The sequence below is a fragment of the Carcharodon carcharias genome, chromosome 6 (assembly GCF_017639515.1).
Source record: "Carcharodon carcharias isolate sCarCar2 chromosome 6, sCarCar2.pri, whole genome shotgun sequence".
In the NCBI taxonomy this organism is placed as follows: domain Eukaryota; kingdom Metazoa; phylum Chordata; class Chondrichthyes; order Lamniformes; family Lamnidae; genus Carcharodon; species Carcharodon carcharias.
Genome location: NC_054472.1, coordinates 143,204,351 through 143,228,588, shown reverse-complemented (window position 1 = coordinate 143,228,588; position 24,238 = coordinate 143,204,351). Strand labels below are relative to the sequence as shown.

Below are 24,238 nucleotides of genomic sequence, written 5' to 3'. Positions count from 1 at the left end.
CTGTTTGGCAATCTTGTAACCTTCCAGATGATTGGCATGCAGCTTCAAAAACAGAGTAACTTGAGTCTGATATTTAATCTTGGTCAATAGCACTGTAGTACTGGATGCTTTTCAACACAGGACAACATCTCTAAATTCCCCAGTACTTAACATGTTTTGTTATTTATAGAGCAGCGGCACATTCCCATGAACTACACACACACACAAATCCCCTGCAACTGTTTCCTTTCAGACAACATTAGTCACATCCAAAGCTGTGCAGACGGAATGAGGTCATTTCAAGTTAACGTTCCACTTGGCCTGTCCTTACTCCAGTCACAACTTGAAGTTGCACCCATAGCATCCTTCATTTTATTAAATCAGCTTCTTCTTGTTATTAACTTCAAACCTTGCTAATTTTAAATATGTGTTGTGACCAGTTAGGTTTTTAGATTCTTTAACTAAGGTGCTGTCAACTTCTAATATTCAATACAGAATCATTGTTTTTTGTTGCAAACTTACATTGGATCTCTGCCACAGTACTTCCACATTTCCACTTCACTGTGGTGGAACCAATTCTAATACAAACTAACAAACTAGCAAAGAACCATATCTTCTAGATATTCAGTGCATCTCCCTCTGCCTCCTCCACAAGTTCACTGCTTCGAATACTCTTTGCTCAAAAGGTTTATTAACTACCTATTTAATTAAACTCCTACTACAGATTACCAAGTTCAGAACAGATTTTGCTGCATTCACTGGGCTGCTGTGTTTGGGACATTGTCGGCACAAGAACAGCTGCTGCCTTTCATAAGTGTCTGCACATCAAAAGGCAATTTATTGTATGAAAAGTTTTGAAGCATTTCAAAATGAAAAGACAAGCAGTATAATATTAAAGTCAATTACTGATTGGTGAATGCTCGAGTGATAATTGGGAATGCATTAGTTCATAATCATGAAGATTGATGTACATGCCAGGGTGACTCTTTACAAGCTGCTCACATTGCTAGAATTGCTCTGATCAGGTTTTGAATACCATGTACCCATGGAATTGACAATACAGAAAAAGGCCAATTGGCCCAACTGCCGATGTTTATGCTCCACATGAGCCACGCTCCCACCCTAACAGGTTAATCAACTAATCCTTTCTGCCTCATGTGTTTATCCAGCTTACCCTTAAATACATCTGTGCTATTTGCTGCATGTGGTAGTACCATGCAGTAAAAGGTTTCACATTCTAATCACTCTCTGGACAAAGAAGTTCCTATTGGATTCCTATGAATTTCCTATTGGATTTATCAGCTACTATTTTATGTTTTTTAACCCTGATTTTGGTCTCCCAGTAAGTGGTACATTTTCTCCCTGTTAGATTATTTTTCAAAAACACATGGGGTTGCTGATTCTCAAAGGAGTTAATGTGACGTCACCGAGTTATAGCTCATCTTCAGCACTGGATTTAAATTTCAGACATTTCCTTCTGCCAATGCCAGCTACTTTTATCCCTGATTAGTCTGCGATTATTACTGAATGCACATGGACAAAAAAAAGGTCAGCAAGGATTTCACCACTCCGACAGTCCCATTTTCAGATGGAATAGTGATTGGGGAATCTCCATTGTAACTCCTTTGATTATAACGATTGAAACTCACTGCCCGATCCCAATCTGTGTAAAAAACAGCTGGTTAACCTTCAAAACCTGCACTGAAATACTTAGCATAATATAAACCATTCACAGTTCCCCAGCATGCAAACACATTGAAATGTGTTAAATGTCATTAACATTCAACATTTTGTGGAACGATTTAGTAGCTGACATCCAAAAGTTTTAACTTCTTTCCAAATCAACTGAGAGGCCCTACAGGTGGTTTGCACAATGATAATAGGCTGCATTTGCCATTGAGAAAATCAGTTATATATAAATTAGAGAATCATGGTTGCACTTCGATGGAGCAAGTCCTGTGACAAGTCTCATGGATTTCAGCTCTTAAAATGGGTATTTACTGCCCAAGTACCACAGTCTTGTAGAAGAAGTCTTGGAGCCAATGGAAATGGTGCTTTCCAAGAGGTTCCAAATGATCCTACTTGCTGCAATAAACAATTGTCCTAATTATACTATATAGAAGGCATTCTATTCCTCTGTAAAATGCACAGAGCCATTCCCATATCAATTCTGTTTAAGACTGTATTAAACCTTTAACACTAGAGGAGACGATTCAGCCCATCAATCACCTACCTCAGGGTAGCCCAGCATCTTCCTTGTTATCCAGTCACAAACATTGCCAGCAAGAGCAAAAAAAAGCTGAACAAAAATGGCAACAAACTACTCCCTGGAACTTCACTTGTTTATATTACATAGACACATGATTTTCTGTTATTGGTCAGGAACTGGAAATGGGACCCAGTTTGGAGTCCTGACCCCCACATAGCTGGTGAAAACATCCCGGATTTGTACTAAATGCCATAGTGGGTGGGTACCCGCCAGCCGTGATGGCGGGTTTTCACACCGTATCGTCCCAAACCCGCCACATTATTTATGCACACTGGGAAACATGCTATTTCCAATGTGGGTGGGTTCTCATTCACCTGCCCGCCTCACTCCACCACTGCATCAAGCTGGGCGCCATATTTAAAGTCTAGCCACAAGCACACGTCTCAATACTTCCAGCTCACCACTGCTGCACGGAAGACCTGGCCCTGACACTGAAGAAGACTGCAGCCCCCAGGTTCGCGCATCCCTCGAGCGCCTTTTGGATGCCATGGAGGCCCGCCAGGACGTCTCCTACCCCCGCTCTGGCACAGGATGGGCAGCAACAGCACTAATCTGGCTTGGGAGGCTATGGCAGCAGTGGTCAGTGCCAATGCCTTTATCATCTGGCCTGGCAGGCATCCTGCTTTCACTCTCTCCATCTCTATTCATGCAGGACAAGCTGGCAGACAAAAACAGGGAGAGGTTGCAGACCGGCGGAGGAATGGCTGAAATCAAGGTCATCAAATACTTTGAAAACAGAGCCATCCAGCTGGCCAATGATGACCAGGACTGGTCCTGTGCTGGTGATGAGGTTGGCGCTGCTCTACCAAGTGAGGGTCCAGCAGTGCAACATACATCAGACAACCATGCTATGAGTGATGTTTCCTGTTTCACAGGTCACTGCCATGCACTAATTATCTCCCCTTGCTTTTGCAGGCACATCTGGGAAACAGCCAAGAGACTCCATGACCCAGCACCTCCAGTCAAGCCCCGAAGAAACCTCTGAAGGGGAATCTGAAGGCACCCTCCTTGAAGTCCTGTCACAGTGCCCACCGACATCCTCCACTAGCGCAGAGACACACACCTCAGTGGGACCTAGCTCTAGAGTAGCCTCAGGATCACAATCTGGTGAGCACATCGCACTTTCTGATCCACAGCAGGCAGTGGCAGGGGTTTTCCAGGTGTCTGGCACTTGAAGGACTGCTAGAAGCCAGAAATTTGCTGAGTCTGAGTCAGCTGACGAGCCTCTGGACTCGGTCATGTCACAGATGCTGGAACTGCAAAGGCAAACTCGGGAACATCAGGAAGGGATACCCGCTGCACTCCTCAGGTTGCAAGGCATGATGGAGGAGTCTGTTCACTTCAAGCTGAGGTGATAGTGCCAACATGCCAACGCACTGAGGTCAATACTGGTAGGACGGCTGCTGCCATGAAGACCTTGGTCCAGGACATTGGTCCTGCACTGCTACATGGGATGAACTCCATTGCTGATGCCATAGTTGGCCTCTAGCAGTGTCAACGTGTGAGAGGTGCGGGGCAGTTCGATCTCACTCCAGCTTCCCCATCTCCTCAAGGAGTAAGCCTGGGGCCCTCGGCACCCATAGGGAGGAGGATCAGCAGGTGTACGCTCCGGGGCCATCCACCCAGGTGGCTCCGAGAGTGTCCAGCCCATCCAAATCCCCTCTTCCTGTGACCTCAGCAGCCCCGGCTCCACACGTCTAGGAGGGTTCTACTACTACACAGCAGACCAAGTCCCTCCAAGTCTTAGCCCCCGAGAGGTCATCACAGTCAGCAGGCTGCCTCCACCCACTGCTGTGGATGTCCGGGGTGCACCAAAACATAGCGGCAGGGTTAGGAAAGTTAAGAGGAATTAGTTGCACAGCCTGCGCACAGGTGTTAATCACTTGCACATACTGTTCACTATTGTCAATAAACTCCCAAGAATATCCCCCTGCCTATGGTTCCTTGTTCTGATGAGCAGCGTTCATGTCACTCAGATGTGAAACTTTTCTGCACAAGATAAAGGCAAGTGCCTCAGTACAGTGCCTCTTCCCTGTGCTTTGTGCAGCCTCTGGACCACATGGTCCAGCCTCACACTCCATGGACACATTACTGATGCCTGCACCTCGATGGTGCTTATCATTGCTGCCAGAATGTAGTGTGTAGGCGTCACAGAGCTCTCTCATTCTCTCTGTGTGCTTTCAGCACCTTTAAAATGGGGCTGGCCCTCTTCTCTTCAGCATCTGTGACCAGTGATGCTGTGCTCCTGAAGGGCTCAGGTGCTGACAGTGGACAAAGGGTCAGATGCTTCTAAAGTTTCATGGCCGCATCTCTATGATATAACCCTGATTACAGAGTGCAAGCGGGCTGCCCCCGGCCAGACAGGAGTCAGATATTCTCCGAGACTATGTAAAGATCTATGGAGTGTCCTCACTGCATGTCATCACCATCCTCCTGCAATCGAGCGATTATTAGGGCCTCCACTGCATCTCCATGACAAGAGCATTATCACAGAGGGTATGTGTGCTGCCATAAGCCAGACTGGAGTCAAACGTTCACAGAAGCGATGTGAGGATCCATGGGGTCACCTCACTACATGTCGTCATCATCCTCCACAAATCCAGCAGCTCTAAGGGCCTCCTGAGCACGCCTGCCTCATCTAGCCAGTGCGAGGGCCTCATCCACGTCATCATTGCCGTCCTCCTCGTCAAAGGAGACATGCAGTTCCTCCATCTCCTCCCCAGCCAAATCAGCTCCCTGTTGCAGCACCAGGTTGTAAAGGCGCAGGAGACGATGACGATGTGTGACACCCTATGCGGACTATATTGCAGCGTTCCAATAGACCGGTCCAGGCATCAGAACCGCATCTTCAACATCCCAATGGTCTGCTCCACCAAGCTGCGAGCTGCTGCATGAGTCTCATTATAGTGTCACTCTGCTGCAGTGTGAGGCTGCTGCATGAGTGTCATCAGGTACAGCCTCTGCAGGTAGCCCTTGTACTTGAGGAGCCAACCCTGCAGCTTCTGTGAACACTGGAAGGCTCCAGGGATATGTGACCTACTGAGGATGTAGGCGTCGTGCACATTCCCTGGAAACCGTGCGCACACCTGCAGGATGTGTTTCTCGTGGTCGCATACCAGTTGCACGTTCAATGAATGGAAACCCTTGTGGTTGATGTAGTTCACTGTGTGTTGCGATGGAGATCTGAGCACCACGTGAGTGCAGTCGATTGCACCCTGCACCCGTGGGAAACCTGAGACCTGAGTGAATCCAATCGGTCTTGCATCCTGGCTGTCCTGGTCCCAGGCGAAATGCACAAAGCTGTGTGCCCTTGCAAAGATGGCATCCATAACCTCATGGATGCATTTGTGGGTGGAGGCTTGTGAAATCCCAAAGGGGTCACCTGTGGAGTCCTGAAAGGAGTGCATAGAAATTGAGTGCCACGGTCACTTTCACAGCCATGGCAGTGGATGCCCTCCATGTCCCTGTGGTGCCAAATCCTGCAGTAGCTGGCAGATGTGAGCAGTCAGTTCCCTAGACATGCGCAGTCTTCAGTGACACTGGTTCTCGGTCATCTGCAGGAATGAAAGACAGCATCTATAGACCCTGGCTGTCGCAAGGTGCCGACCAGCGACGGTTCACTATGGCTCTTCAGAGCGTGTGCTGGAGCCCCAGCCACCCCTTCTTCCTGAGATTGCTGCTCCTGCCTCTGCATAGCCAAGAGCCTCAGTCGCTCTCTTCTCCGTCATCTTCACGCTCTGTCGGCCATCAGGCCATACAGCTAGTTCACCAGGCTCCATGATCTTGATGTACTCCTGCAAAATGAAAGAGAGAGACACGTGGTTAGTATGGGTGTACTAAGAACCTCTCCTGGTTAAGTGTGACGGTCCTTTAAAGCTTCCCAGAGAGTGCTAGCCACCACTTGGATGGCCAGAGATTAGTGCGCTGCATGGCTGCCCTGTTAGCTTGAACCATGGGGGAGACTGGTCCAAACCAGGATGCTGAGATTGCAAGGGGCTGTGAGCACCTCCAGTAGTGACTGCCCCATGGCCAGCTTTAGTGGGCAGATAAGCTCAGAGCCCGAACCCAATCATGTCAATGTGGCTGTGCCTGAACTGCCTCCGTTGCAGAAGGAATGGTCACTTTCTACAGGTTTCCCTAATGTGTGGCCGCTTCTCTCACCCGCCCTACACCCCCACCCCCCACCCCGAATGCTTGTGCACTATATTTAACATCAGGGCTGTCCTTGACCCCACCCCCACCACCAGTCACCTCAATGGCAGGGCTGCCCTTGCCCCCGACCCCCCAATAACCCCTGAAGGTTAAAGTCCAAAAGGTGACCCTGGCAAGCGCTGCACAACATTACTGTGTACTCACCTCCATGTTACACTCAAAGTGTAGGCTGCCAAGTGCATGTTTTATAGCTGTTGTGAAACACATCGGCGTGCTTTCCTGCTGATGTGGATGGACGATCCAGTGGAGGGGGGAGTGATTCTGGCGGGCTGTCCCGATAATGATATGCTGATGTATTATAATGAGGTTCCTGACATCCAATGACGGGAAACATGGCCCACCATTGGCAGGCTGAGCGGAGGATCGCGAACTGGTTTCCCGCCGTCGTAAAACCGATTGTGCCATATTGTCTGGTCACGCCACTGATCATGCCCGATGCCGGCGAGCATAGAAAATTCCGCCCAGCGTGTTTTAGACATTCTCACATGGATTTTCAAATCCTCAATCAATTAAATGCCAGGGAGTGGGCTTGCCATTCAATCATGGATGGCTGGTAGGCTCCTGACGCTGTAGGGCTAATGGGAAGACCTCCAGCACTCAGTGTTCGGCAGCCCCACTGGTCGAGGTGGGAACTGTCGATCTGGAGAATGTGAGGGACAGACAAAGGTAAGCTTGTTTTTAGGTTTTAAAAGTCATAGTGACCTGACCATGATCCTGGAGGGTCTCTTTGGGAGTAGGGCCCTAGCATGATTCATTGGCCCCCACCCATTCATCCTCAACCTACCATATTAGCATGGACATGATCCAAGCCAGTGTAGGCTGCCCTCAGTGCCAGCTGGAAAACCCAGTCAGTGGGGGAATGGAGCCAGTAATTACCAATAATTGGGCTCAACCTTTCCATGTTTGAAAATTGCTCAGGGTGGCAGCTGGGATTGTGGTGGCAAACTGGCACAGAGGCTGGTGGCACCAAACTATGCCTTCAATTCCAACCCCAAACCCTTTTAAAAATCCTGGTCATTGAGAGTGTTACTAGAATCAACACAGCTCAAGATTGAGACACTAATAAACTGAGTTTACCTTTTGCAGTTCTTGACATAGACCTCTTGCTAACTTCACATAATTACAGAATTTTAACAGCACAGGAGGAAGCAATTCTGCACTGGCTTTCCAAGTGAGCATTATGACCGAGTGCTATTGCCCTGCCTTTTCCCCATATCCCTGCACATTGTTTCGATTCAAATAATCATCTAACGCCCTCTTGAATGCCTCGATTGCAAATCACTTTAAATCTGTGCCCTCTCGTTCTTGATCCTTTTGCAAGTGGGAACGATTTTTCCCTATCTACTCTTTCCAGCCCCCTCATGATTTTGAACGTTTCTATGAAATCTCCTCTTAGCCTTCTTCTCTCCAAGGAGAACTGTCCCAGCCTCTCCAATCCATCTTCGTAATGGAAGTTTCTCATCCCTGGAACCGTTCTTGTAAACCTCTTCTGCACTCTCTCCAATGTGTTTCTATCCTTCCTATAATGTGGTGCCCAGAACTGTACACATTACTCCAGCTGAGGTCTAACGAGAATCTTATATAAATTCAGCATAACCTCCTTGTTCTTGTACTCCATTGTCCCTATTAATAAAGCCCAGGATATAGATGTTTTACTAACTGCTCTCTCCACCTGTCCTGCCACCTTCAATGATCTACATACATATACACCCGGGTCTCTCTGCCTCTGCACCCCCTTCAAAATTTCACCCCTTATTTTATATTGTATGTCCATGTTCTTCCTACCAAAATGCATCACCACACACTCCTCCGCACTGAACTTCTTCTACCACCTATCTGCCCACTCCACCAACTTGTCTATGTCCTCTTGAAGCTCCACATCGTCCTCCTCACATTTTACGACACTCCCAAGCTGCATATCATCCACAAACTTTGAAATTTTCTCCTGCACACCAAGATCTAGATCATTAATTAGGAAAAGCAAGGGTCCCAATACTGACCCCTGGGGAACTCCACTGCAAACCTTCCTCCAGCCCGAAAAATATCCATTGACCATTACTCTCTGCTTCCTATTTTTCAGCCAATTTTGTATTCCACACTGCTACTATCCCTTTTATTTCATGAGTAGTAACTTTTCTCACAAGTCTGTATCAAATGCCTTTTGAAAGTCCATGTGCATCACATCAACAGCATTACTCCCATCGACCTTTATGTTACCACTTCAAAAAATTCCAGCAAGTTAGTTAAACATGATTTCCCCTTTGGAAATTCAAACTAGCTGTCACCATGGCCTGGGTAGCATCTACCTTTTGGGTAAAGACGGATGCAAAGTATGCATTTAATACCTCAGCCTTGGCCCCTTTGTCCATGTTTAAATTCCCTTTTAGATCCCTAATCAGCTCTTCTCCTCTTTTTACCACCCTTTTACTATTTATATGCCTATAGAAAACTTTGGAATTCCTCTTTATGTTGGCCGCCAGTCTTTTCTCATAATCCCTCTTCACTTCTCTAATATGCTTTTTCACCTCCCCTCTGAACCTTCTGTATTCCTTTTGGTTCTCAATTGTATTTTACCTGACAGCTGTCATGAGCACACTTTTTCTCCTTTATCTTAATTTCTAAGTCCCTTCTCATCCAGGGAGCTCTGGATTTGTTTGCTCTACTTTCCTTTTCAATGGAATATACCTTGATCATGCCTGAATCAAATCTTTTTTGAAGGTAGCCCATTGTTCAGCTACAGTTTTTCCCACCAATCTTCCATTCCAGTCTATCTGGCTCAGCTCTGTTCCTGTCCCATCGAAGTTATCTCTCATCCAGTTAATTATTCTTACTCTGGATTGCCTATCATCCTTTTCTATCATCATCCTAAAACCTACAATACAATAATCACTGTCTTCTAAATGTTCCCCCACTGACACTTGATCTACTTGGCCCACCTCATTTCCAAGAACCACGTCCAACAGTGCGTCTTTTCTTGTTGTATTGGACACATACTGTTGTAGAAAATTCCTGAACACAGTCTAGGAACTTTTGCCCCTCTCCACCCTTTACACTAGCACTGCTCCAATCTACATTTGGATAATTAAAGTCCCCCATTATAGCTTCTCTGTAATGCTTGCATCTCTCTGTAATTTCCCTGCAGATTTGTTCTCCTATGTCCTTCTCACTAATTGACGGCCTATAGACGACACCAAGCAATGTAATTGCACCCTTTTTGCTCCTTAGCTCTAGCCAAATTGATTCTATCCTTGAGCCCTCTGGGACATCCTTTTTCTCCAGCACTGCAATGCTCTCCTTAATCAATAATATCACTGTATTAACCAGGGTATTAGCACAATCTCCTATTTCTTTCTTATATTTTATGCAATGTCCTCCGAATAAGAAAACTAACCTCATTGGAGTCTAGAAATTATGTCAGTAATGTTATTGTATGAATGCAGTCATATCAGATTTCTTTCTCTGCTATTTTATTTAAACAGTTTATCTTAATGCTCCTTAAAACACTGGAGAAAGGGATTTATATAAGTGCATTGCAAATTTGTACAATAGCAGTAATATCCACTCATTTGTATTTCAATGTAAAAGTTGGACTGTACCACAACGGTTAATGGACTGAGGTAAAACCTGCATTTTCTAAACCTTAAGACCCACTTTGCAACTGTCACTTTGTTGGCTGTCAGGGTCACCACTAGTATTACAACTGACTGGAAAATTCAAGACTAACTACTTTTTAAGAATTTGTAAAGTTACTGATGATTAATTAGTAGTGCTATCATATACTTTCATAGGATGTGGGCATCGCTGGCTCGGCCAACATTTATTGCCTATCCCTAATTGCTCTTGAGAAGGTGGTGGTGCACTGCCTTCTTGAACTGCTGCAGTCCATGTGGTGTAGGTACACCCACAGTGCTGTTAGAGAGGGAGTTCCAGGATTTTGACCCAGCGACAGTGAAGGAATGGTGATATATTTCCAAGTCAAGATGGTGTGTGACTTGGAGGGGAAGTTGCAGGGGCTGGTGTTCCCATGCATCTGATGCACTTGACCTTCTGGGTGGTTTAGGCAGAGGGTTTGGAAGGTGCTGGAAGATGTTTGGAAGGAATAATTCAGGCATTTGTTTTTTACATAAAACCACATAGAATTATCAACATTGAAACAGGCTATTTAGCTGAACAGGTATGTGCCAGTTTTGATCCACACACGCCTTGTCCCACCCTATTTCATGTGACCGTATCTGGCTATCTTGCCACAAGTATTGCTTGTCAGGTGGGTCAGTTAGCTTAGTTATCTAGGTGGATAGAATATAGCACAGAGTAATTCCAATAGTCCTAGTTCAATACCCTTACCAGCTGAGGTAAAACTTGGGATCTGCCTTCTTGCCCCGCCCCAGTGTGATATCATGGCATAAGCCACAATTAGCAACCTTTGGATAATGCTACATGGAGGGACAGAGACAGAGCAACTGTTTTTTCAGACCTTGAGTGAACAGGAGTTACTCGCTACTTGTATTCTTCAAGTAGAGATGTGGTTGAGGGAAGGGCAGGATTGGCAGCTCAACATTCCAGGATATAGAATCTTCAGGCGAGACAGGGATAGAGGGTAAAAGAGGAGGCAATGTTGCATTATTAGTTAAGGAGTCAGTTACTGCAGTAAGGAGAGATGATATCTTGGAGGGGGCATCAAATGAAGCTTTGTGGGTAGAGCTTAGAAAAAGGCGATTTCATCTTTCCCAACATTAATTGGGATAGAAATAGTGTTAAGGCCTTGGATGGAGTGGATTTCTTGAAATGTGTACAGGAGAACTTTTTAGGTCAATATGTAGGGGGTCCAACAAGGGACGGTGCAGTGCTGGACCTAATTCTGGGGAGTGAAGCCGGACAGGTGGCTGAGGTAATGATGGACGAGCAATTTAGGGATAGCGACCACAACATGGTACAATTTAAAAACAAAAAAACTGCGGATGCTGGAAATCCAAAACAAAAACAGAATTACCTGGAAAAACTCAGCAGGTCTGGCAGCATCGGCGGAGAAGAAAAGAGTTGACGTTTCAAGTCCTCATGACCCTTCGACAGAACTTGAGTTCGAGTCCAAGAAAGACTCTTTCCAGGTAATACTGTTTTTGTTATGGTACAATTTAAATTTGTTATGGACAAAAAAATCAGCAAGTTACAAAAAAAATGTTTTGGATTGGGGGAGAGTGGATTTTAGTAAAATAAGGCAGGGTCTGGCCAAGGTAGACTGGGAACAGTTACTTGTGGGGAAATCTGCAGAGGAACAGTGTGGGGTGTTCAAAAAGGAAATGGGGAGGGTACCAGCTCAACATGTTCCCTCTAGGGTGATAGGAAGGAGTAACAAGCCCAGAGAACCATGGATGACCCGAGATATTCAGGTTACGATGAGAAAGAAAAGAGAGGCTTTCAGCAGGTACAAGGCAAGCAAGAGAGTGGAGGCATGAGTGGAGTACAGACAGTGCAAGGTTGAGCTTAAGAAAGCAATTAGGAGAGCAAAGAGGGGATATGAGAAAGCTCTGGCTGGTAAAGGTAGGGAAGATCCCAAGATATTCTATAAGTATATCAATGGGAAGAGGATAACCAGGGAAAGAGTAAGGCCCATTAGGGACCAAGGGGGCAATCTATGGCTGGAGCCAGAGGACATCATTTGAGTGTTGAATGAATACTTCACGTCCGTCTTCACCCAAGAGAATGAGAATGAAGGTATCGAACTCAGGGAGAGAGACTCCGAGGTTCTTAAGCAAATTGATATAGGGAGTGACAAGGTATTGGAGGTGTTGGCCCGCTTAAAAATGGACAAATCTTCAGATCCGGATGATTTGTGTTCCAGACTGCCGAGGGAGGCAAGGGAGGAGATCACAGGGGCTCTACCCGAATTTTTAATTCCTCTCTGGCCACAGGGGAGGTGCCAGAGGACTGGAGAACAGTTAGTGTGGTTCCGCTATTTAAGAAGGGTTGTAGAGAAGGCAACTACAGGCCAGTGAGTCTTATGTCAGTGGTAGGGAAACAATTGGAGAAAGTTCTGAAGGACAGTATCTATCTCCACTTGGAGAGGCAATGTTTGATCAGGGATAGTCAGCATGGCTTTGCAAAGGGAGATCATGCCTAACAAATTTGATTTAATTTTTTGAGGAGGTGACATGGTGTGTAGATGAGGGTAGTGCAGTTGATGTAGTTTATATGGATTTCAGCAAAGCCTTTGACAAGGTCCCACATGGGAGACTTATAAAGAAGGCAAGGGCACATGAGATACAGGGTAATTTGATAAGGTGGGTTCAAAATTGGCTTCGTTGTAGGAGGCAGAGGGTAAGGACAGAAGGATGCTTTAATGACTGGAAGCCAGTGTCCAGTGGTGTACCACAGGGACCTGTGCTCGGTCCCCTGTTATTTGTCATTTATATAAACGACATAGATGACTATGTGGGGGGTAAGATTAGTAAGTTTGCGGATGACATAAAGATTGGCCGGGTGGTTAACAGTGAGGTTGAGTGTCTTGGGCTACAGGAAGATATAGACAGGATGGTCAAATGGGCAGATACGTGGCAGATGGAATTTAACCCTGAAAGTGTGAGGTGATACACTTTGGAAGGAGTAATTTGACAAGGAAGTATTTAATAAACGGCATGGCACCAGGACGTTCTGAGGAACAAAGGGACCTTGGCGTGTGTGTCCATAGATCTCTGAAGGCGGAGTGGCATGTTAGTGGGGTGGTGAAAAAGGCATATGAGACACTTGCCTTTATCAATCGAGGCATAAATTACAAAAGTAAGGAGGTCATGTTGGAGTTGTATAAAACCTTGGTGAGGTCACAGCTGGAGTACTGTGTGTAGTTCTGGTCACCACATTATAGGGAGGATGTGATTGCACAGGAGAGGGTGCAGAGGAGATTCACCAGGATGTTGCCTGGGCTGAAACATTTAAGTTATGAAGGGAGGTTGGATAGACTTGTGTTGTTTTCGTTGGAGCAGAGAAGACTGAGGGGTGACCTGATCGAGGTGTACAAGATTATGAGAGGCATGGACAGCGTGGATTGGGAGCAGCTGTTCCCCTTAGTTGAAGGGTCAGTCACAAGGGGGCATAAGTTCAAGGTGAGGGGCAGAATGTTTAGGGGAGATGTGAGGAAAAACTTTTTTAGCCAGAGGGTGGTGACGGTCTGGTATGTGCTGCCTGGGAGGGTGATGGAGGCGGGTTGCCTCATATTCTTTAAAAAGTATCTGGATGAGCACTTGGCACGTCATAACATTCAAGGCTATGGGCCAAGTGCTGGTAAATGGGATTAGGTAGGTAGGTCAGGTGTTTCTCACGAGTCGGTGCAGACTCAATGAGCCAAAGGGCCTCTTCTGTACTGTGATTCTGAGATTCTGTGATCGAGCATCTCGGTTTAAAATTAAACTGTCATCTGTCTTCCAAATGTGGGTAAAATATTGAGAATTAGGAAGTAAGTGAAAGGTTGTACAGCTTTGTACTGATGTTAAAAACTTGAAAGTGAAATTGACTGCTCAGGAAATTGTTTTCTGGAAGACTGGAGTTGCACTTAATTTCTTTCAAAAACTGCTTCAAACCGGCACAAATATGCAGCACAGTCATCCTATGGGTAACTGAGCAGATTCCTGCCAGATATGTTGGTAAAGAATTCGATAAAATTCTTTCAGCAATTAACACAGTACATGTGGAACTTGCAAGAAATGGATCCCTGCAATGTGGGTTTCTTTTAAAAGATGTTGCACTTCAGCCTTTTAACGTAACTTCAGATTGTTTATTTTCAAATTTAAGCCCACACCATGAATACAAGATGAACTTTGTGGTTACCACCGGAAAGAGCTCTATATTTCCGCTTTGTTCAACAATTCTCTGAAGAACGAAGAAAAAAATGAAGCATTTAGCAGATAAAGTAAGCCCTACAGCATTACACAACACTTCTACTTTTCTGAAATATAATCTCCACACTTTTCAAACCTGCACTAAATAAGCAACAATTCTATATTCTCCTGTCCATCCAGTGCTGAGTACTGAATCATTGATCATAAAACATAAAGGAATTTGAGTTTCAGGCAGTGTAAGGTTTCTGGAGCAAGCAGTTACTTTGAAAACTCCACATAAACAATTGTTGGTATGCTTTTTCTTTGATTGACGTTGATGACACTGCAGCTCATAGAAACACTGGGTACAGAAGTAGCCCATTCAGCCTCATGAGCCTGCGTCACCGCAGCTGTTTTGTATCTGCTTATCTGGCAACATAAGAGAATAGGAAGAAAGGATAATATGAACAGAAATAAACCATTTAGCCTCCTGAGCCATTCAATGAGATCGTTGCTCCACATAATCACCTTTTATTTCCACGTCCCTTAATACATTTGGTTAACATAAATCTATCAATCTCAGACTTAAAATTAATATTTGAACCAGTGTCAACTGCCATTTAGAAAGAGAGTTCCAAACTTCAATCACCTTGGCGGAGTGCTCTCCTGCTCCTGCCTGCCCCTCTGCCCCAAGCTTCCCCATCACAGGTTTAATTCTGTGCTCCCTTGGCCTGATGCTTTGACATACCTGAAAGCATTGCACTTTGTTTCCTTTCCCTATCCTGTCATCCCTGGAAAATGCTGAACAGAAGCAAGATGCTTCCCAATCCCAGTGGAGATGGGGAAATTCAGCATATGGTCTGAGCAAATAAGTCCTATTAGCCTGGCAACTATTTCAGCAACACATGCCCGAACATGTATGAATGATTATGTTGTCATTTGTACATCTGTTGCTTTTGTGCCAATGTAGACACAATAGTTTCAGGAATTTGTATCTGATATAGATTTATTCAATTGCCTGGTGTTCTTTTTTCCCATCAGGAAAATATTAGGAGTCACAGGTTGCAAAGCCCATTTAAATACATGAAACAGGGCATATTTTAAGGTTGAATCCATAGCAAAATGATTGACTTTAAAATCACAAGGGCAGCACTGATAGTTACTGATACATAGAGGGCTGGTGTTTTGCTTAGCAAAACGAGAAGCTAAACAATCAAAACACTCAGTATAAATTTAGCATGAAAGGCACTGTACTAAAAAATGTTCTAATGCGTTCTATTGCTTTTCAGAATTACATAGGATATACAGCACAGAAATAGACCCTTCAGGCCAATCAGTCCATGCTGGTGTTTATGCTCTACTTGAACCTCCTCCCTTCTTTCCTCATCTAATTCTATTAGCATAATCCTCTGGTCCCTTTTCCAACATGTGTTTATCTAGCCTCCTAAGAAATGCATTTATACTATTCACCTCAACTACTCACTGTGGTAGTGGGTTCCACATTCACCCACTCTCTGGGTAAAGAAACTTCTTCTGAATTTCCTATTTGTTTTCTTGGTGGCTATCTTACATTGATTGTAGTAGTAGGGTCTGGTACATACAGGGACTGTACATGAATGTGGGACTGAATGTAGTGACTGCTCAGGAAATTGTTTTCTGGAAGACTGGAATTGCACTCAATTTCTTTCAAAAACTGCTTCAAACCAGCACAGATATGCAGTACAGTCATCCTGTGGGTAACTGAGCAGATTCCTGCCAGATATGTTGGTAAAGAATTCGATAAAATTATTTCAGCAATTAACACAGTACATGTGGAACTTGCAAGAAATGGATCCCTGCAATGTGCACCCACACAGTGATGTAAGAAGGCACATGACCGAAATCTAGAGCCAGTCTAGAGATGGACAGAGATGTGTAAAGGCCTAGGATGGAGTCAGCTCCATATCTATATGCTCTACTGTATATATGTACATAGTTGTAAGTTCTTAATAAAGACTCGCTGTAAATATACTCAAGACTATGAAGCCGACTTCATAGTGGCCAAAGCAGTATTTTTCATTGATGGCCTACAGTTTTGCTCTTCCCCACTAGAGAAGACACTGTCTCTTTGTTTACTCTATCAAAATGTTTCATAATTTTAAAGACCTGTATTAAGTTGCCCCTCAGCCATCTCTTTTCATGAGGAAAGCAACACAGCCTGTTCATCTTTTCCTTATAAGTATGATTGCGCAGTCCTGGTAGTTTCATTGTAAATCTTTTTGCACCCTCTCCAATGCCTCTCTCTCCTTTTTTTGTAATAGGTCAACCAGATCTATAACAATACTCCAAAGCATGGTTTACTCAAAGTTTCGTTCAAGTTTAGCAATAACATCTCTTTTTCAATTCCACCTGTCTAGAAATAAACCTTAGAGCTTGGCTCATTTTTGTTAATGCCTTATTGACCTGCATCACAGTCTTAAGTCATTTATGTGTTTGTAGTCCAAAATCTCATTGCTCCTCCATCCCACACAGATTCAGTTTTCCAAGTAATTTGTGATCTGCATATTTTTGTTCCCAAAATGCAATACTTCACACCTATGTTGAAATTCATTTGACAATTATATGCCCATTCTGCCTGTTTATTAATGCCTTCTCTTAATTTCACGTAGATCTCCTTGGTGATGATACCCCCCAACCAAACGTGAAAACAATTTTTGGATCCAAAGTCTAAATTGTTAATATAAATTGTGAACAACAGTGACCCCAACACTGATCTTTGTAGGACACCTCATCCCACCTTCCCCCACCCTGAATGACTACACTCTACACCTACTCTCTTCTTTCTGTCTTGCAGCCAAACAGCTATCCATTCTGCTAGTTGATCCATGACTCCACATGCTCCCATGGTAGCTTATCAAAGACCTTCTGGAAATCTTAATATATTACATTTACTACATTACCCTTGTCCACTCTCTCTGTTCCCTCTTCAATGAGGCGGGTCAAGCTTCTCTTTTGAAATCCAGGTTGACTATTCATTATTCTATTTGTGGTCTCTATTTTCTCCTTTAAGTAGGAATTCCATTATTATTTTCCTCCACCAATATCAAGCTGACAGGTCTCTAGTTTTCTGGATTTGTTATATGTCCCTTCTTAAATGTAACCATAACATTATCTATCCACCAGGGAACTTGAAAGTAAACAATGACAAATTCGGTACAAAAACGACAGAACATTTTGAGACGAATTTATGCTGCAGGAAATACTGGTTCTTCTCTTACACATTATGAATATCTGGTTGCTTACAATGAAAAAAACAGTTGAAGACTTTAGGTAACATTTTAAACTGTAAGAACCAAACAACAATGATAATCTGGAAATATTAATTGCATTATTGTTTTGGAGTCACCCCGCACATCTTTTTAAAAGGTGGATAGCAATGAATTGGCGTGATCTTAGTCGGATTTGTGCTCCTCTCCACCGATGCTGCCAGACCTGCTGAGTTTTTCCTGGTATTTTTGTTTTTGTTTTGTGACAGCAGGAGCGGACAGCGCTGTCACTAACTGCCAGCACACTCCACGCCTTTACTTCACCATGGCATTCACTCTGAGCGAGGAGCGATCAGGAGAGAACTTTGCCTAGATGGACATCAAGAGCAGTTAACCGCGGGGTCAATATTCTACACTCAAAATGATAATCTGCTCACTTCTCTCTCTATGTATAAAAAAATCACTTTCGAAAGGACAAATAATCTACAACGATTGGGGAACTTGGCTGGTTGAGCCAAGCCCAGCCTGAGACCGTTAGACACAGCAACATACAAACAATAGCGATTTTCCGAGGCTCCGTCCTGGTTACTCACTCTGTCAGGCTCCCAACCGCTCCTCTGGGCTCAGCACTTTCACAACAGATCGTACCCGCGCACGGTAAAAGTCGGTTGTTGAAGTTCGGCTCTTGCATTAATGCTGAAGCGGATGCTGCCAGTCCTTGTTATCTCTCAAGTCCTGTCCACGTCAGCCTGGCACTCGGAATAGCTCCCTCCTCCAGGCTCAGAGCACCCCCCACCCCCCCGGTCCTAGTGCCCATCTTTAGTCCAAAGCTGCTTCACTTAAGGGAAAATATATATTTCCGCCTCAAAAGAAATTAAAGTTTTTTTTCCCGGCCGAGTTAGATGTTAAAATAGATTTAAAATACATCCGAATATTTTAATTGAGTGACTAATGTTAGAACAATGCAAAAAACAGCGTCACTCCTTATTTAGCTTCCTCAAAATAGTCATGTTCCAAATTAATGAAATTTCTATTAAGTGCAAATCGGCAACAATGTAAAGTTTATTAGATTTGATTTAAAGTTTAAGAATACCAACCAGAACCTTATGAACACAAACACAAAAAAGTGAAATAAAAACAAAAAGATGCTGGAAACTCTCAGCAGGCCTCACAGCATCTATGGAGATAGAAACAGGGTGCAAGGTCAAGGACCTTTCTTCGGAAGTGAAGGACTGTAACTGGGTTTGAGCAAGTCCGGAACAAAAGGGAGGGTCTGAGATTGGGTAGAAGGCAGAACAGATTAACTTCCAAAAGATATCCTGGTAAAAAAAAAGGCAAAGGGAGTGATAATTAATGGTTGTAGTAAAGAAACCAAAAGATTTGTCCATTGTGAGTGAGAGAAAAGCTGTGTCCAGATGCAAAATGTGAAAAACAAGATTTACCACTAGCATGTGGAAAAAAGAAACAAAATGGGACAAGAGTTACAGTTTGAAATTGTTGAACTCTATGTTGAGTCCAGAAGTTCTGCAAAGTACCTAATTGGAAGATAAGATGTTGTTCCTTGAGCTTGCATTGAGCTGTACTGGAACATTGCAGGAGGATGTGGATGGAGATATGCACCTGACAGCAAGGTGGAGGATTAAAATGGCAAGCCACTGAAATCTCAGGGTCATGCTTGTGGACTGAAACGAAGTGTTCCACAAATCAGTCACCCAACCTGCTTTTGGTCTTCCCGATGTAGAGGAGATTGCATTGTGAGCAGCGAATACAATAGACTAAGTCGAAGTAAAAACAGAAAATGCTGGAAAATCTCAGCAGGTTTGGCAGCAAATGTGGAAATTAGAAGCAAAGTTAATAACTTTTTCAAGTTGCAAGTGAGAGCACCAATACAGTCAGTGGAATATGCTGTATAATGTTAGTTATGAATATTTAACTTATTCACATGGGCCTCCTTTCTCCAGTGTCTTAACCATGGGTTAATTAACTCCTCTGAAGTATTGGCATAGGAGGGAATAAAGTCTGCTCCTCATGCGTCAAAGGCAATTTTTAACATGTGGGAAGCCCAAGTTTAGTTAGTCACTAATTCAGTAAGGAATGTGGGTGAAAATTCTTCACCCAAAGCGTTGTTCGAATGTGGAACTTGGTACCACATGGGATAGTTCAGGCGAATACCACAGTGCAATTAAGAGGCAGTTAGGTAAGTACATGAGGTCAGGAGTAATAAAAGGTCATACTGATAGAGTTAGATGAAGCAAGTGGGAAGAGGCTTGTGTGGAGCATAAACATCAGCATAGACTAGTCGAGCCAAATGGCCTGTTTCTGTGCAACAAATTCAATGTAAAAGGACAATAGCAAGGATTTTACTGCTGAAATTTGAAATATCAGATAAATTGAATTCAGTAATTTTGAATTGAACAATAGACTATCATTTGAAAGTAATTTATTAAGTAAATAGCTTGACATGATAATAAGAAAGATAAACGCAACGATCTTGAATGCAACTCTAAGCCTTGTAATGTTATATTCAATTGTTTTGCATTAAGTGGCTTGCAATACTCTCATTAATGTCGTTTAACATCTTGTGCAGGGGAGGGTAGTCATATGACAGCCAACAGCCTCTTAACTCTTCCACTAAAAGCTTATAATCTGAGTTAGAATTTTACATGAATGAAACATCTTAAGCATGAAGCTGAAAGCTTATAACTGAATGTTGAGATTCAACTGATGTTGATAAATTGTCCTGGCTCTGTTCTTTGTGATTTGATGTGATTTGAACCTTTCAATACGCTTTAGTCTTGTAACTTCTTTGTGGTATTTGCTTTTCTATGTAAAAACTCTTTAGCTACCACTAACATTCTTAGATGCAGGTCATTAACAGTATATCCTTTTTTTGGAATACCTTCATCAATTCATTTTACTGATGCTTTTAATATAGTCTAAAGTGAATAATGGACAAATAACTTCAGAATAAAACACCAAACTGTGAGGGCAATTCTGTATATAATGTATAGAATGAGTTGGTCAGCTGTTATGAATAAAACTTTGTTACGAAATTTCAGAATTACTGTATCCATTCAGAAAATAAAATACACAATAATTTGTTGGAGCAGAATAACTGTATAGGCACTAGGACCATGAAGAAGCCTTTCAGGCGATGGATCATTCAAAAAAGGCATTGCATCATTTGAATCGACCTAATACAGTTAGAAATTACAACAAGACCTTGCATAAAAATCGTACGTGTTTGCTGTTGATGATTCATTTTTCATTACTGAATGCTGTCTTGTTTTCCAAATCCATTTGCAACAAGCAACAACATATATGTGGCACATAAAGTGACAAACAAAATCTAAACTATTATGTAACAGTTAATACCGCATAATGTAGTATTGTAGTAATGTAGAAACAGATTTATCAATTTTTCATTTAGCAGCTTCTGACAGCCTTGATTTTAGGCTCCAACGTCCTCATAAATAGAAAGAAAACTGGGTGTAACAGAGTGTAAATTATGGGTGAAGTTTAGCTGCAATTGATTTATACCAGGGGTGGGGAACCTTTTTCTTATCAAGCGCCACTCACACATAAACAAAATCAGGTGCGGGCCACACACACATAGGACAGGATTTTTCTCTCGGCGGAGGTGGGCAGGAGTGGTCGGGAAGCCGACTGCCGCTCACGATCAGGGCTGGGCCGCGATTTCACACTGACGGACCAATTAAGGCCTGCCCAACTTGAAACGCATGCTGCAATGTTCAGTGCTGCCTATGTGTGTTGGGGGGGGGAGGGGGTGGTGGAGGAGGGCAAGAGCGCAAGTTCACACATGCGTGCCGGTGCACTCTGAACTGCACGGAGCTGCCTCAGGGACTTGAGGGGTTTTGAAAACTAAAAATAAAGATTTTTGAAATGATGAAAAACACGTCCCCTCATGTGAATCTATCACATGAGCAGGGACATGTTAAATATAAATGTTCAAAGTTTTAATTTTTAAAAAATCTCTTGTTGTAACCTCATCCCACCTGTGCAAAGGCCGCTTGGCCTTTTCGCCTGCCACCAACCATAAGGTGGGGTGGGCAGTGAAAAATTTAAATCAATTACACTGTTAATGGCCTTAACAGGCCTTTTAATTGTCGGTGGGCACACTGCCAATTCCCGCGCATGCCCACTGACCAAAATATCACACGAGTGCGTCATTTTACACTTGAGTAGGTCAGGCATATGCGCCAACCTGCCCAATGTAAAATCCTGTTCATAAAAACAACTTAATTTATATTTTTTAGAGAGAATACAGAAACGTTCAACTTGCCCATTGCTTTAATCGATGGCTGAGTTTGCTTTTCCTTAATGAGCCTTGTTATATCTACTGGTACTGGTGATGTTGCTACTTGTAACAGGTTTTTCTTCTCTCTCTGCCTCTCTCTCTCTTCTCCTTTCCCATCTTTCTGTCTGTCTGTCTCTCTCTCTCCAATTCCTACCCTGTCTGTCTGTCTCTCTCTCCTTTTCCATTCTGTTTCTCCTTTCCCATTCTGTCTCTCTCTCTCCCACTCTCTCTCTTTCTCTCTCACCACCTGATTGGCAGTCAGCAGCTTTGCACCCTTGCCCTGCACACCTGGTCCCGAATCTCAGGCCTTGCTCTCTCCCCACAGCCTGGGCCTCTGGTGACTGCAGTCAAGGCCCAGGAATCAGATCATGGGGCCAGCTGGCCCAGAGTGCAGCACACGGGGTGGAGGGGGGTGGGGGTGGGCTGTATTTTGAAATCTCATCGCGGACCAGTTGAAAAATGTTATGGGCTGGATCCGGCCCCCAGGCCAGGAGTTCCCCACCCCTGATTTACACCCATGGAGGTGGACTCTAAGCATTGCTTGGCAGACATAGAGTAGAACATTCAGCCCTTCGAACATGTTCTGCCTTTCAACAAGATCATGGCTGATCTGTGCCTTAACCCCATCTCCCCCACTTGATTGATAAAGCAGCTCATCAGCTGACAGATAGTGCCAAAAGCAGGCTCATGCACTGTGAGGCAGGAATCCTGCTGGGGCCCGACCAAAATATCTAAACTACTTAATCCAGAAAATTCACTTAAGTAAGCATCAGTCATGTCGAGCACATGAAGTTATTGTTCCTAGCAAACAAAGTATTTCTCACTTGCTTGATGCATGTATGTGCAGCGATGGCAGGCTACCCCACAGTGACTTGGAACAGCCAGGTAGAACAAAAACACCGTACTCTGGCAACTTTCATTTCTATAGGTGATCTCTGCAGTTCATCATGCAGCAAGTGAAACAGCTGTGACAATGTGAATGTGAAGCAGAGGCAGTGAAGACTGAGCTTTTCTGAAATACCCAAATGGGTCCCAGGTGGTAATTTAAGGAAAGTGATTTGCATTTATATAGTGTCTTTCATGACCTCAGGAGCTCCCAAAGCATTTTCCAGCCTATGAAGAGCTTTTGAAATGTAGTCACCACTATAATGTAGGAATTTATGCCAGCAAAATATCTCAGGTGTCATTCCATCCACTAGTACTTCTCCCTTATGAACTCCTCTTCCTCATCTATACAATGGTTTCTGAACCTGCAAAGGAATTCCTAATTCTTTGTATGGTGGGATTAAAATTCCAGAACCAAGAAGAATAATGACGAAAAATATAATAAAAATTGTAATAAGTAGCTGACCACCCACTCCAATCATCTACTGCATGGAGTAAAATGGAATTAATTATGACAAAAGAATATCTTTATCAGCAACTGAAACAGCCACTTTATCAGCAACTTTCCATTTGGGAGCCTGCTTGAGTAGACCATGAACCAAGAATTCATTTTGCCCATTTAACATGAGTTGAAAACAGTGGGCAGAGTTGTGATCAAAGCTACAAGAGCTGCATGACACCTTTCTAAAATAATTAAAATATCAAAATGGTGCATTTTCGTGTCATTAATATCATAGGAACAGAAGAAATAGGAGCAGGAGTAGGTCATTTGGCTGCTCAAGTCTGCTCTGCCACTCAACGAGATCACAGCTAATCTGATTATGACCTCAACTCTGCTTACTATCTGTCTCCCATAACCCTTGACTCCCCTATTGAGCAAAAATCTATCTAACTCAGCACTAATGACCCTCTAAAAGGAGACATTTCTCCACTCTCTGTTTTAAATGGGAGACCCCTTATTTTGAAACAGTGCCCTCAGTTCTAGATCCCCCCACTAGGGGAAACATCCTCTCAGTGCTGACGCTGTCAAGCCCCTTCAGAACCTTATACGTTTCAATAAAATCATCTCTCATTCTTCTAAATTCCAATGAATATAGGCTGAACCTGCTCAATCCTTCCTCAGCAGACAAACAGTTCATCTCAGGAATCAGCCCAGTGAACCTTCTCTGAACTACGTCCAATGCAAGTATGCCCCTCCCCATGCAAAATGTGAAATTTAATTCTATAAATCTGGGAATACAGGGGCTGGTACTATAAAAACATGGGCCCAGGTCTCCCAGTCAGCTTCGATGCTGCACACGTTGCCTTTGCCCGTGAAGATTCCTTCGTCCCGATCATAATGCGTTATTCTAGCCAGGACTTCTGATCCCAGCTGCAGCAGTGATGGTTCAGCACAGCCATCCCCATGAAAGACCAGTGAGCACAATAGAAGATGGACGAGGAGAGGGCACACCCCCTTATCACGACATTAGCTGCCGTATTCAGGTAAGTTTTTAAAAGTCTCGGTGGGTTAGTGAGTGAG

The 24,238-nt window shown here is 43.8% G+C and overlaps 1 protein-coding gene across 3 annotated transcripts in view; it reads right to left on the bottom strand.

Moving 5' to 3' along the window:
* Positions 1-18,263, bottom strand: part of tmem71 (transmembrane protein 71) — a 61,138-nt gene extending 42,875 nt beyond the window's left edge. For all 3 annotated transcript variants that reach the window (XM_041190366.1, XM_041190367.1, XM_041190369.1), the window contains exon 1: positions 18,107-18,263. The gene's annotated coding sequence lies outside the window, so the exon portion shown is untranslated. The remainder of the gene's footprint in view (positions 1-18,106) is intronic.
* Positions 18,264-24,238: the final 5,975 nt, after the last annotated feature.